This window comes from Hypomesus transpacificus, chromosome 23 (assembly GCF_021917145.1).
Source record: "Hypomesus transpacificus isolate Combined female chromosome 23, fHypTra1, whole genome shotgun sequence".
Classification (NCBI taxonomy): domain Eukaryota; kingdom Metazoa; phylum Chordata; class Actinopteri; order Osmeriformes; family Osmeridae; genus Hypomesus; species Hypomesus transpacificus.
Window position 1 is genome coordinate 18,407,783 of NC_061082.1, and position 12,589 is coordinate 18,420,371.

At 44.1% G+C, this 12,589-nt stretch overlaps 1 protein-coding gene and 1 long non-coding RNA gene across 2 annotated transcripts in view; both read right to left on the reverse strand.

Moving 5' to 3' along the window:
- LOC124484962 overlaps positions 1 to 12,589 on the reverse strand; it is a 47,338-nt gene that overhangs the window by 12,708 nt on the left and 22,041 nt on the right. The window lies entirely within an intron of this gene.
- Positions 291 to 1,491, reverse strand: LOC124484964. The gene is made up of 3 exons (XR_006958026.1): positions 1,418 to 1,491; positions 567 to 745; positions 291 to 443 (listed from the first exon to the last, which is right to left on the reverse strand). It is a non-coding gene; the product is annotated as an uncharacterized LOC124484964 (long non-coding RNA).

The window sequence follows — 12,589 nt, forward strand, 5'->3', positions numbered from 1 at the left end:
ACATTTTAACAGCTCAATTTTACCAACAAACAGGTGTTGGAAATTAATGGGTCTGGCCTGGCCAACTGTATACACTTAACAATCAGACCGTCAAGACAATAAACAGTAGGGATTACGGCTGGCAGGTTGTGCTCTGACATGAATAAGTAATGTTGCATTGATTCATATGGGCCCAAATACATGTAAACACTATCACTATCATCACATATAAACTACAAGACAAATATATTACAATCTAGGAATATTGAGTCCCAGTACAGACGGCTTCTTCACATCACGTCACTTTCATCACATAACATTGAACACCAGCAGAGGTCAGTACATACCCTTCCTCATTACAAGGTCCTCCTCCATCACTGAACTTGAAAGGTGGTTCCATAGACCTGTCACTCTTCATGGACACACAGCTGGGTACAGGTGAGGCTGGTCTCTGCTGGATTGGGCTTCAACACAACAGAGACAGACCCTCAGTCTCTCATTTATTCTGACTAATGATGATGTCATAATATCACTGCTGAGCTCTGAGATGGAGAACAGTCATGAACAGGTCTGGATTCTCATCTTACCTCTTAGCTTTGGTGTCCATGTCATGTTCCCCAGAAAGACTCATTTTAGAGGCAGGGCTCCCCTCCTCACTCTCCCCAGAGAGACTCATTTGAGAGGCAGGGACCCCTCCTCTCTCTCAAAGTCAGACCTTCTCTCCTCAGGGTCAGATTAGAAGGATTTTAAAGCCAGACCTGTAGACCTGTAAACAAATAACAGATATAATTCAACCCTGTCAGACTTTTACCTCAAGAGAGGAAGGAAACCTAACTTGATACCCTCATTAAGAACACACCATTATGATGTAAACAACTCAGTTAAAATTGATTCAGTACCTCAGTCATTTACCTTATAGTACTGACATAAAACAACAGAAGACAACAAGCTCCACTCCATCATACTGCACCATCAGCTGTACTGAGCACTACCTCACTTCCTCTTACAACAAGCTCAACTCCATCATACTGCACCATCAGCTGTACTGAGCACTACTTCCTCTTAGAAAACCTTGATGGATCAGTAACGTATGACATGTGTCTGTGTGGATGTATGATTATCTATGTTTATAGACTTTACAGGATAACAACAATGTCATTGTAATGACAGTATTTAGAATAACTTGATAAATGACCAACAACAGCATGGCTGGTTGATTAAGTGAAACAATAAAAGTTATTTTTATCTTGTTAGATCATAGTTGGATTTGTTTTAACTTGGTATTGAATGTCGGCCATCAGACTTGAGCAAAAGGCTGTTTCACTTCCTTTTAGAAAAATCTTGTTAGTTACTAAGATGAAGTAACTCTGGAACATCACATTCTCTGTTAATGTATGTGCACAATGATAATGTGAAGGAATATTATAAAATCACTTACTTTAAAGTCTGCTTTTCAGTTTGAGAATTTGCTTTACCGATTCTTGTAGTCACAAAATGGATCCTGTGCAAAATATTTAGACTTTCACTTTTACCTGTGCCTCACCCCAAGTCTCTCATGTCAGGCCCCACCCACCTCCATATATGGACCAAAAGGAAACAAAAGTGTGAGCCTACCTGCATATATGGACCAATAGGAACCAGAAGGAGGAACATTCCTGTGTATATACACCAATAGAAACCAGAAGGAGGAACATTCCTGTGTATACACACCAATAGGAACCAGAAGGTGGAACATTCCTGTGCATATACACCAATAGGAAGCAGGAGGAGGAGCTCAAAGTTGATTCTCAGAGCAGGAACTGAGAAACACACTAGGTGAAAAAACAGAAATGAGAAATTAAATAATTTATTTTGTTTCATTATTTTATATAATAGATTTTAATGACTCAACAACAAATGGCTAACAAGGTACAGTTACATCAATCTATTTTTTATGTATGATACAATTCAGTATGATTATCAATATTTACATTTAGTAATTTAGCAGACGCTCTTATCCAGAGCGACTTACAGTAAGTCATATATCATGGGGTTATGGTTTGTCTCTGACGGGCTAAATGATTTGTATAATATTATTGTGTAAATCCTAAATGAATGATTCAGTGTGTTAAGCTTCAGATATACATTAGTAACCTGAAGGCACTACATTTACATTTACATTTATTCATTTAGCAGACGCTTTTATCCAAAGCGACTTCCAAGAGAGAGCTTTACAAAGTGCATAAGTCACTGATAATAACAACAAGATAGCCCCAAAGCATTGCGGGTAGCCAAAAACAAGAAGTACATATTGTGAACAACCAAAAAATAAGTGCGAAAGGGAATAAACCATAAGAGCATGTAGTTAAGCAAGTTACAATTACACAACATGAATCTCTAAGAGCAAGTGAACCTGTAGGAAAGCAATAAAAATAGGATTAACTAAAATAGAATACAACAGTTTAAATCAGCTACCACTAACCAACAAGAGCAATAGTCTAAGCAAGAGTCATTGTGAACCTTGAGGAAACTAGCGTTGGGTCCAGCAAACCATTCCTAAGTACCATTGTACTCCCGGAACAAGTGCGTCTTGAGCCTTCTCTTGAAGGTGGAGAGACAGTCCGTGTCTCTCATGGAGGAGTTGATTCCACCACTGGGGTGCCAGGCAGGAGAAGAGCTTGTGCTGGGACCGGGCGGTCTTGAGCGGTGGGACCACCAGGCGGTTGTCTAAAGAAGACCGTAGGTGGCGGGTGGGGGTGTAAGGCTGCTACAGGCACTACTACAGCCTACAGTATTACACAGCCTTATACTGACATCTAGTGTACAACAGTGGAAAAAGTTAGGCTAGTTCGTCCTGATGACATGACCATGCTGACCACCTCCACTGTAATACCATGTTGCTGAACACACTCAGTTGAGGCAGCACTGCCAAGTCCCTCCACCAGGGGGAGCCGAGTTCTACACCCCTAGTTTCACACCAAACACCTGTTATTAAGTAGACTGGTGAGACATTATCATGAACAGTGTGAAAATCATGAAGCAGATTATTAGAATCTGACCAGAAGTTCTGCTATCCTTTGCAAACCCTGCCCTATCTCCCCTGTCCCCCTATAGACCTGCTGTACCTGGACTGACCCTCACCTGTCCCTGACCACCACGCTCCTATAGACCTGCTGTACCTGGACTGACCCTCACCTGTCCCTGACCACCACACTCCTATAGACCTGCTGTACCTGGACTGACCCTCACCTGTCCCTGACCACCACGCTCCTATAGACCTGCTGTACCTGGACTGACCCTCACCTGTCCCTGACCACCACGCTCCTATAGACCTGCTGTACCTGGACTGACCCTCACCTGTCCCTGACCACCACGCTCCTATAGACCTGCTGTACCTGGACTGACCCTCACCTGTCCCTGACCACCACGCTCTTATATACCTGCTGTACCTGGACTGACCCTCACCTGTCCCTGATCACCACGCTCCTATAGACCTGCTGTACCTGGACTGACCCTCACCTGTCCCTGACCACCATGCTCCTATAGACCTGCTGTACCTGGACTGACCCTCACCTGTCCCTGACCACCACGCTCCTATAAACCTGCTGTACCTGGACTGACCCTCACCTGTCCCTGACCACCACACTCCTATAGACCTGCTGTACCTGGACTGACCCTCCCCTGTTCCTGACCATGATTCTGGATCAGCTCTTGGTACATCTGAACCTGTGTTCTGATTAAAAGTTCTGCACTTGTGTTCCACACCTGGTCTCTCTTTTACAACCAAGAGTCTTCATGACCAAAAGAGACAACTGCTCTCTGCTGATTCAGCAGCAATGAAATGAGAGCCAAGTTGTCATGGCTGTGTGCTTGTGACGGCTTCCTCAGCCGTCAAGTGGCTACACCTGGGCCCAGTGGTTTCCTCCCCTTTAAGAGGACATCAGGAGAGAGAGACGGCCCTTCTGTTTGTCCACAGCACGTTTTGTTTTGAGTTGTGGCAACCTTTTGACTTTTGTTTTTACACCCTTCAACACCGCTCACTATCATGAGACAGGCACCCACACGTACACCACTGATTTACTGAATTACATACCTCACTTTTGTTATGTTATATTGATATTCTTTAATAAATTACCACAGCATTAGTCCTCGCGCATGTGTTTCCCTTTGTTTGTCTCAACCCCCGAGCCGGTTTCGTGACACTGACCACCACGCTCCTATAGACCTGCTGTACCTGGACTGACCCTCACCTGTCCCTGACCACCACACTCTTATAGACCCGCTGTACCTGGACTGACCCTCACCTGTCCCTGACCACCACGCTCCTATAGACCTGCTGTACCTGGACTGACCCTCACCTGTCCCTGACCACCACGCTCCTATAGACCTGCTGTACCTGGACTGACCCTCACCTGTCCCTGACCACCACGCTCCTATAGACCTGCTGTACCTGGACTGACCCTCACCTGTCCCTGACCACCACGCTCCTATAGACCTGCTGTACCTGGACTGACCCTCACCTGTCCCTGACCACCACGCTCCTATAGACTTGCTGTATTTGGACTGACCCTCACCTGTCCCTGACCACCACGCTCCTATAGACCTGCTGTACCTGGACTGACCCTCTCCTATCCCTGACCACCACGCTCCTGTATTAGACCTTGGTACAGAAGACAACAGAGAAGACAACAAGCTCCACTCCTTAATACTGCACCATCAGCTGTACTGAGCACTACCTCACTTCCTCTTACAACAAGCTCCACTCCATCATACTGCACCATCAGCTGTACTGAGCACTATCTCACTTCCTCTTACAACAAGCTCCACTCCATCATACTGCACCATCAGCTGTACTGAGCACTACCTCACTTCCTCTTACAACAAGCTCCATTCAATCATACTGCACCATCAGCTGTACTGAGCACTACCTCACTTCCTCTTACAACAAGCTCCACTCCATCATACTGCACCATCAGCTGTACTGAGCACTACCTCACTTCCTCTTACAACAAGCTCTACTCCATCATACTGCACCATCAGCTGTACTGAGCACTACCTCACTTCCTCTTAGAAAACCTTGATGGATCAGTAACGTATGACATGTGTCTGTGTGGATGTATGATTATCTATGTTTATAGACTTTACAGGATTACAACAATGTCATTGTAATTACGGTATTTAGAAATACTTGATATATGACCAACAACAGCAGTGAAACGATAAAAGTTATTTTGATCTTGTTTGATCATAGTTGGATTTGTTTTAACCTAGTATTGAATGTCGGCCATTTGACTTGAGCAAAAGGCTGTTTCACTTCCTCTTAGAGAAATTTGGTGATGAAGTAACTCTGAAACATCACATTCTGTGTTAATGAATGTGCACAATGATACTGTGAAGGAATATTGTAAATTTACTTACTGTTGTGTCCCGGTCAAAAGTGACCGATTTACTAGTTTTCTCCCTGAAAAAATGTAGTTAATTTATTCTGATTGCCATAAGGTTCCATGACTTTGTCCACACAGGGTTTCTAAACAGCCCAATTTTTTTTTTCTGAATTTCATAAAAATGTGGGTGTTTTATTTAACTTTTGTACACCTTTGGTGTTCCCGGTCAAAAATGACCGGTCATTCAAAAAATGGGTAAAACAAAAACATTTTTGATAACATTTTGTTCAGGCACACACCCATACAACAGATAGACACACTTAACCTCCCAGACCCAACATGCACATGTGTTTGAGTACATATGCACACACATACACACACACACAGAATATGATCCAGACGAAGAGACAACTGATGTTGAACAATCTAGTGATGAGGAAGAGGGCCCTGCTAAGGTTGTTGTGACATTCATGTCCAAGAATGGGAGTTTGTGGTTTGTTCTTCATCACCACTTGAGTGGAGAAGTCGACTGTCGACTGAAAATGTCATCAGGATGACCCCAGGGCCAACCAGATATGCCATCTCCCAGGTTGGTGACATCAAATCCTGCTTCAAGCTGTTCCTGACAGAGTCCATTGAAACCATAGTCATAAACATGACTAACTTGGAGGGTAGATGTGTTTACAAAGACAACTGGAAGGAGATAGAACGGACCAACATCCAAGCGTACATATTCAAAATGATCCATATATTATGCTTCTTTCACTCAAAAACGAGTTGCATACGCTTGTCTTAATGAGGCCTACAGGCCATAAATGGCAAACAGAAGTTTAATACTTGTAATGTTTGCAAGAACTTAAGTTGCTAAAAAGATGTAACACAACATTAGTTGATAATATACGTATTATTAGGGAATTATAGTCAGCTATAATGGGGCGGTCCCTTTTGACCGGGAACACAAAAGTGGTGAACAAGAAACAAACACAACAGGAGGGTTAAAGTCTGCTTTTCAGTTTGAGAATTTGCTTTACCGATTCTTGTAGTCACAAAATGGGAGCTTGGGGGTCTTCGGTTTGGTGCTCCAGAGACACTTGTGTCAATTTGTCTCTGACTCTTTGTTGATCAGGCCAAAACAGTGGCATCCAAAGGTGTGTCTTGGAAAAAAACTGGAACACGTGTGAACAGCAAGGTTGTTTGACTATGTGGTTGTGTAGATGTAGACAAGACCAGCCATGCAAAACACAACACAGTTGAAAGGGTACTTTGTTTGTGGCTTCTGTTGACATCCTGGTACTCTAGTAGAGAAACAGGTGAAGGACACTGTGCTGCTACAGAACATCCTGACAGAGAGGTAAAGAACATGCTGGAAGATACAGAGCAAGCAGAAGCACCAAACACAAGTGGAAGAGGAGTGAAGGTCCATCAGCACTCATAAACAGCCTTATTCTGATATAGTGTGGGCTTTGATCCAGACTAGATGAATGCTCTCTTACTTGGTGTCATTACACAGCTCACAGAGCTTCTTCTGTACAGTAGTGATCCACCCTACTACATGAGGGTACTGAAACAACAGGATCAAGGATATAAAGGCACCACACCTAATAACACGACTACCCAGACCCCCTGCAGCGTTCAAGTCCTGGAAAGCCTCACAGTGGAGAGCACAGCTCCTGTTCTACAGCTTAGCCAGTCCTGAATGGTGAACTGGAACCCAGCTGTGTGGAGCACCCAGGCCTGCTGGTGTCAGCAGTGTCTCTACCTCTGAAAGAAAAGGTCACCTTCCAAGACATCAACAAAGCAGATAACATGCTGGTCCAGTTTGGGATGAGGTTTCAGTTACTGTCTGGGGAAGCATCCATGACATGTCATGTGCACCTGCTAACTCACCTTGCAAAGTCAGTACGACTGTGGGGGGCACTCTGGGCACACTCAGCACTTGCTCACACTGGTTCATGGGACAACGTGTGTAACTCTGCAGATTGTAAACACATTCCTGTTGCACAGAGCAATGCCACTCCTCACCACAAGGTGTGCAGTTAGTGAGCAAGTTGACCGATTCATATCAAAGTAAACATATATTGTATTATTGGTGTAGAGTATGTTATGGGTAGAATTCTTCTGGCTTTGTTTTGCAGCAGCTGTGATTTTGGACCCCAACACTGCACATCCCCTGATCGATACTTAATCAACACATCATCAAGATAAACTGGGGAGGAAGGAAATATTCTCTAGTATGTGGGAAGTCCAACCATACATAAGCAGTTTCATCCTTCTCCAGATGAAGAGGAGCCCAGGACTGCAGTACTGATGAAAACACTGTAGCAGTAACAGTGAGAAATGTCAAGTTCCTGACTGGTTAATGGGAGTGGCTAAAAAGCCTGTGGGATAGAAGGGGGAGAGAATGAAACCAACCTAGGTTGGGGTCTACAGCCCAGAAGGATGGTCCATGTCCACAGGCAGCAGAGACCCCTACTGTGCAGAGGACACTCCAGAGGATCACAGTGCAGCTGGACTATGAGAAGGGGAGAGGTCCTTGCATGACTGCAAGGACAAAACTGAACATGTTTACAGGTTTCTCGCTCTGGATAAGAGCGTCTGCTAAATGACTAAATGTTTCTCAGAAGATGTCATACAAATGACTGAAACTCAAATCTAAAATTGATATTAAAATATTCCCAAATTGTTGTAAATACAGATTGTTGCTTTCAACACATACCATATTTCTTTGAATAAACGCTGCAGCGTTTATTAAAGAACATTGAATGAATGAATCATGCAGCTAAAAACGCAGGTTTCATTTACTATCGCTGACCTCCTTGTCTATTCTTTGTTTGTCTATGAGGGCGGCAACTCCCTTTCTCATTGGCTATCAATTAGGTGTGCGTTGGTAATACAACTGTCTCAAATACAAGTGTTCTACATTGTGTAGAAATCTGAAGCAGCATGCCGAAACGTTCATACACGTTAGCTTTCATACAGAAAGCTGTGCAGAAAGTTATGTACATGTGTAATAAATACTTTATGTAATAAATTTATGTAAATTACTTTATGTAAATAATTTATGGTTGAATTTACCGTTCAACCATAAATTGGTTGAATTTACCGTTTTCAACCAATTTTTTTGGGTGTAGCGTTTATTCGTGGGCGGTGTAAACACAACGTTCATGTTTGTCTGAAACAAACGTACTTCCACACCTTTTTAGACAATTTTCCTGGTGGAATGTTTCCACGTCTGAAGGAAAGACACCTCAACACTTCTGTTTGTGCGTGACAGTTTTCAGTGGAGGAGACTCTCTGTAATCTGTCTCTGTGACATGTACCTGTGTCAGCAGGCTCTGAGGTGCTCTGCAGTCTGCACAGTGACAGGAACCTGTGTGAGGCCTTGGTAGAGGAGAGAGTTCAGAGGGTCTGACATCCTCTGCAGGATATGAGGTGCTCTGCAGGATATGAGGTGCTCTGTAGGATATGAGGTGCTCTGCAGGATATGAGGTGCTCTGCAGGATATGAGGTGCTCTGCAGGATATGAGGTGCTCTGCAGGATATGAGGTCCTCAGGAGGATATGAGGTGCTCTGCAGGATATGAGGTGCTCTGCAGGATATGAGGTGCTCTGCAGTCTGCACAGTGAAAAACTCCAGCTCTTTTGTCTGGAGGATCAACGACTTATCTGCTTGGTGTGTCAGAACTCCAGAAAACACAGATGTCAGACCTGTGTTCCAATACATGAGGCTGCCCAGCATCACAGGGTAAGAAGGACAAAAACATGTTTGATATTATAGTAGAACATTATTTACTTATAATATGTTCTTCACACGATAAATACGATATGTTCAGGTTGTCAGTGTTTGTCATGTCACAGGTGAGACTTCCGACTGCCTTGGAGCGAACACCCTCGTCTGAACTGTTTGTTGAATGAATTTGAGTTTGTGTCATCATGAAAAATAAATATTGTGTAAGTACAGAGACTGTGCCTGCGCTTGGTTTAGTTGAGGTTGTTTTTGTACTCAGTGGGCAGCAGTTGTGGAGTCAGAAGGGAGGCCCTGGACCCCCTGATATCAGACTGGTGTGGTGAAATCTTATCATTAAAAGTCTGAGGTCAGAAGAATGTTTTTATCTGTTCATTCTTACAGGAAGGAGGAGCAGTTCTAAAACAGTACTGAAATCATGTCTGGAATAGAATGGCTCTCTGACATGACATTATCTGAGCACTACTTTGAACTACTTTTCAAACAGTTACATAATCAGTTCAATAGTTCATGTCTGTCAAAGGAGGAACTCCACAATATGTAAGGAAGCAAAAAGAAAACAGGCTGCAGAACTTAATACAGATGTTCAACACTAGAAACAGAGCTTAAGACAAGATAGAGGAACTTGAAGAATCCCTGCTGTGTGGGCAGAACAACCAGGGTCAAACAGTCAAACAGTCACATTTGTTACACGTTTGGTCAGCAAACAATAACTGTTCTAGGCCAAAGAATATTACAGACATCTTGAAGAAAGTACTTATATATTACATGAGTTAGACATTCCCCTACCAACACCCCTCTTTATCACACACAGTGAGTTAGATGTGTGTGTATGTGTGAGTGTGTGTGTATGTACAGTGTATGTGTGTGTGGTTGGGTTACAAGCATGTCTCTCTTGTCTGACACTGACAAAAGTGAAATCATGCAGTTTGAAAGAAAAACACACACCTCCACCAGGCGACATGGGCTTGTATTAAGGGTTTCTGAACAAAACACAGCTTTATTAAACATGCATGGCATGTCAGCAGTGGAGAATCTGGGTAAACACACAAACACACATTCCTGGTTCTCAACAGCACAGCTTTGGACATGTCAAACATGTCCCCAAGTTACCAAACACCAGCTCCTCTCTAAACACCAGAGAAACTCCTAAACACCAGCTCCTCTGTTAACATCAACCCCATCCCTACACCCCCCTACCCCACTCACCAACGAACAAGTATAAGAAGCAGTATAGAGAAAGGTGAGATCAGAAAGGAAAAGAAAAACATTTACTGAAACCACCAAGGACTAAGCTGGATACCATAGGAGTTCAGGGTTTCTGCTCAGCCGCTCTCAGTCTGTGGAATTCAATCCCTGATAATCTGAGGACACCACAGACTGTGTAAGTAACTAAGTGAGACACTATTTAGTTTATCACATTCAGTGGAACTGAGATCAAGACAGAATTGTTGTTTGTCAACAATTAAAACAAAACAAACATTCTACAGACACCAATATGTACAAACACTCTGGGATATCAATTCCAACTGTATACAGTTCAGTGTTTCCCCTAGGATTTTTTTTTTAGCAGTGGGGGCAGGTCAGGTCTAAACCCCCCCCCCCCCCCCCCCCCCTCCCCCCCCCCCCGGCCAAAACAAAGTGCTAACCCTATATTTCGGAGCAGCTTCATGTAATAGTCTAATAGCTAATGTAATATCGCACATATTTTCGTCCTATTTCCCCTAAATAAATAAAATTAGCATACTTACAGTATGTTCTAAATGGCATAAATGCTGCCAATCAATAATTGACGTAACAACTTATTGTAAATGCAGTGGCCTAGCCTACAGATTAAGGTAGGCCACTCGGAAGCATGTACACTGTCTGCTTCATTTGATCTTGATAGGCTAAGCATTCTGTAGCAAATAATAACAATATACCCACCATTTATTCATTAAAACTAGGCTACTTAAGCATAATAATGCACCTAAAATACAAACGTGAGCAAGGGCAGCAATCGCTATCGAATCAACAGACGTGCAATTTCGCTAGCAGGGGAAGAATACAAACAACGAAAATCACCAGTTAACTTAATTTAAATTTGCAAGAGCCATAGACTAATACAATAACGGGCTTAAATGAACTGACAACATAAGTTATACGACTTTCAGTTCTCAAGGATGCACACGCGCAATCTCAACTGCGCTGTATAGCGCGTCTGTGCTATTCTACGACATGCGCTCTAACAATCACGGCTGATAGACGGCCTAACATTTTGTACAGCTCTAATTCTGATACCGTGGCGGCAGAAATTTAACCGTGGCGGGCCGCCACGGTAAAATCAACATAGGGGAAACACTGCAGTTCAATCTTCAGTAATATCCATGTGAGCACAGTGTGTGAGAGTGTGTGTGGGCTATTCTACCTGACACAGAGACACTGAGGAGTCTGACCTAACATAGAACCCAGGATAGAGGGGCTCAGTGAATGTGCTGTGGAATGTGTGCAGATGGGTCAGTGTGTCAGAGCAGACTCTGTAGAAGGACAGAGTGCCGGCAGGCCAGTCCAGATACACTCCTACTCTGTGGGAGCTGGAGGGGGGGGCAGGTATGACAGTTCCTTTATCATTGTGCCAGGCATAGTATCTGTTATCATAACACTCCAGACTCCAGGACTTGTTATTGAGTCCAAGCCCACAGTCAGCACCCTCTCCTCTCCGGCTGATTCCTTTATATGTCACTGCTATATCAACCCCTCCTCCATTCCACTCTGCCTCCCAGTAACAGCGCCCAGACAGATCCTCTCTACACAGCACCTGTAGATAGTCCTCATATCTCTCTGGGTGATCAGGATACGGCTGCTCCTCTCCCCATGTCACCTTTCTGTTCTCCTCAGACAGAGAGAGGTTTCTGTGTGCTGTGTTTGGGTCCAGTGTGAGCTCACAGGCATCTGATGGGGGAGACCAAGACACAATATATTACTGATCATCATCATTCACATTAGAATGTCTCCCTCTTCCTTCCCTCCCCCTCTCTCTGCCCCCCCCCCCTCTCTCTCTCTCTCTCTCTCTCTCTCTCTTTCTCTCTCTTTCTCTCTCTCTCTCCACCTTTCATCCTCGCTCTCTTTCTCTATCTCCATTTCTGTTCCTACCTCTCTACCCTGCTCTCGGTCCCTCCCTCCATTCTTCTCTTCCACTCTACCTCTCCTTTTCATTCTCTCATTCTGTTCTCCCTCCCTAACATGCTACCTCTCTCCTCCAAATCCCTCCCTCCATCATCCCTCATCTCCTTTCCCCTGATATGCCCCCATCCCTCCATTTTTCTAGGGAGAAGGAGAGGGAGGAGGGGAGGAGAGTAGAGGAGAAGGAGGATGGAAAGAGGGGAGAGGGGAGGAAGAGAGCAGATGAGGGGGCGAGGGGAGGGGAGGAGAGGGAGGAGGGGAAAAGAGCAGAGGAGTTGAAGAGGGGAGGAGAGTAGAAAAGGGGAAGAGGGGATGAGAAGAGAGGGAGGAGGGGAAGAGTG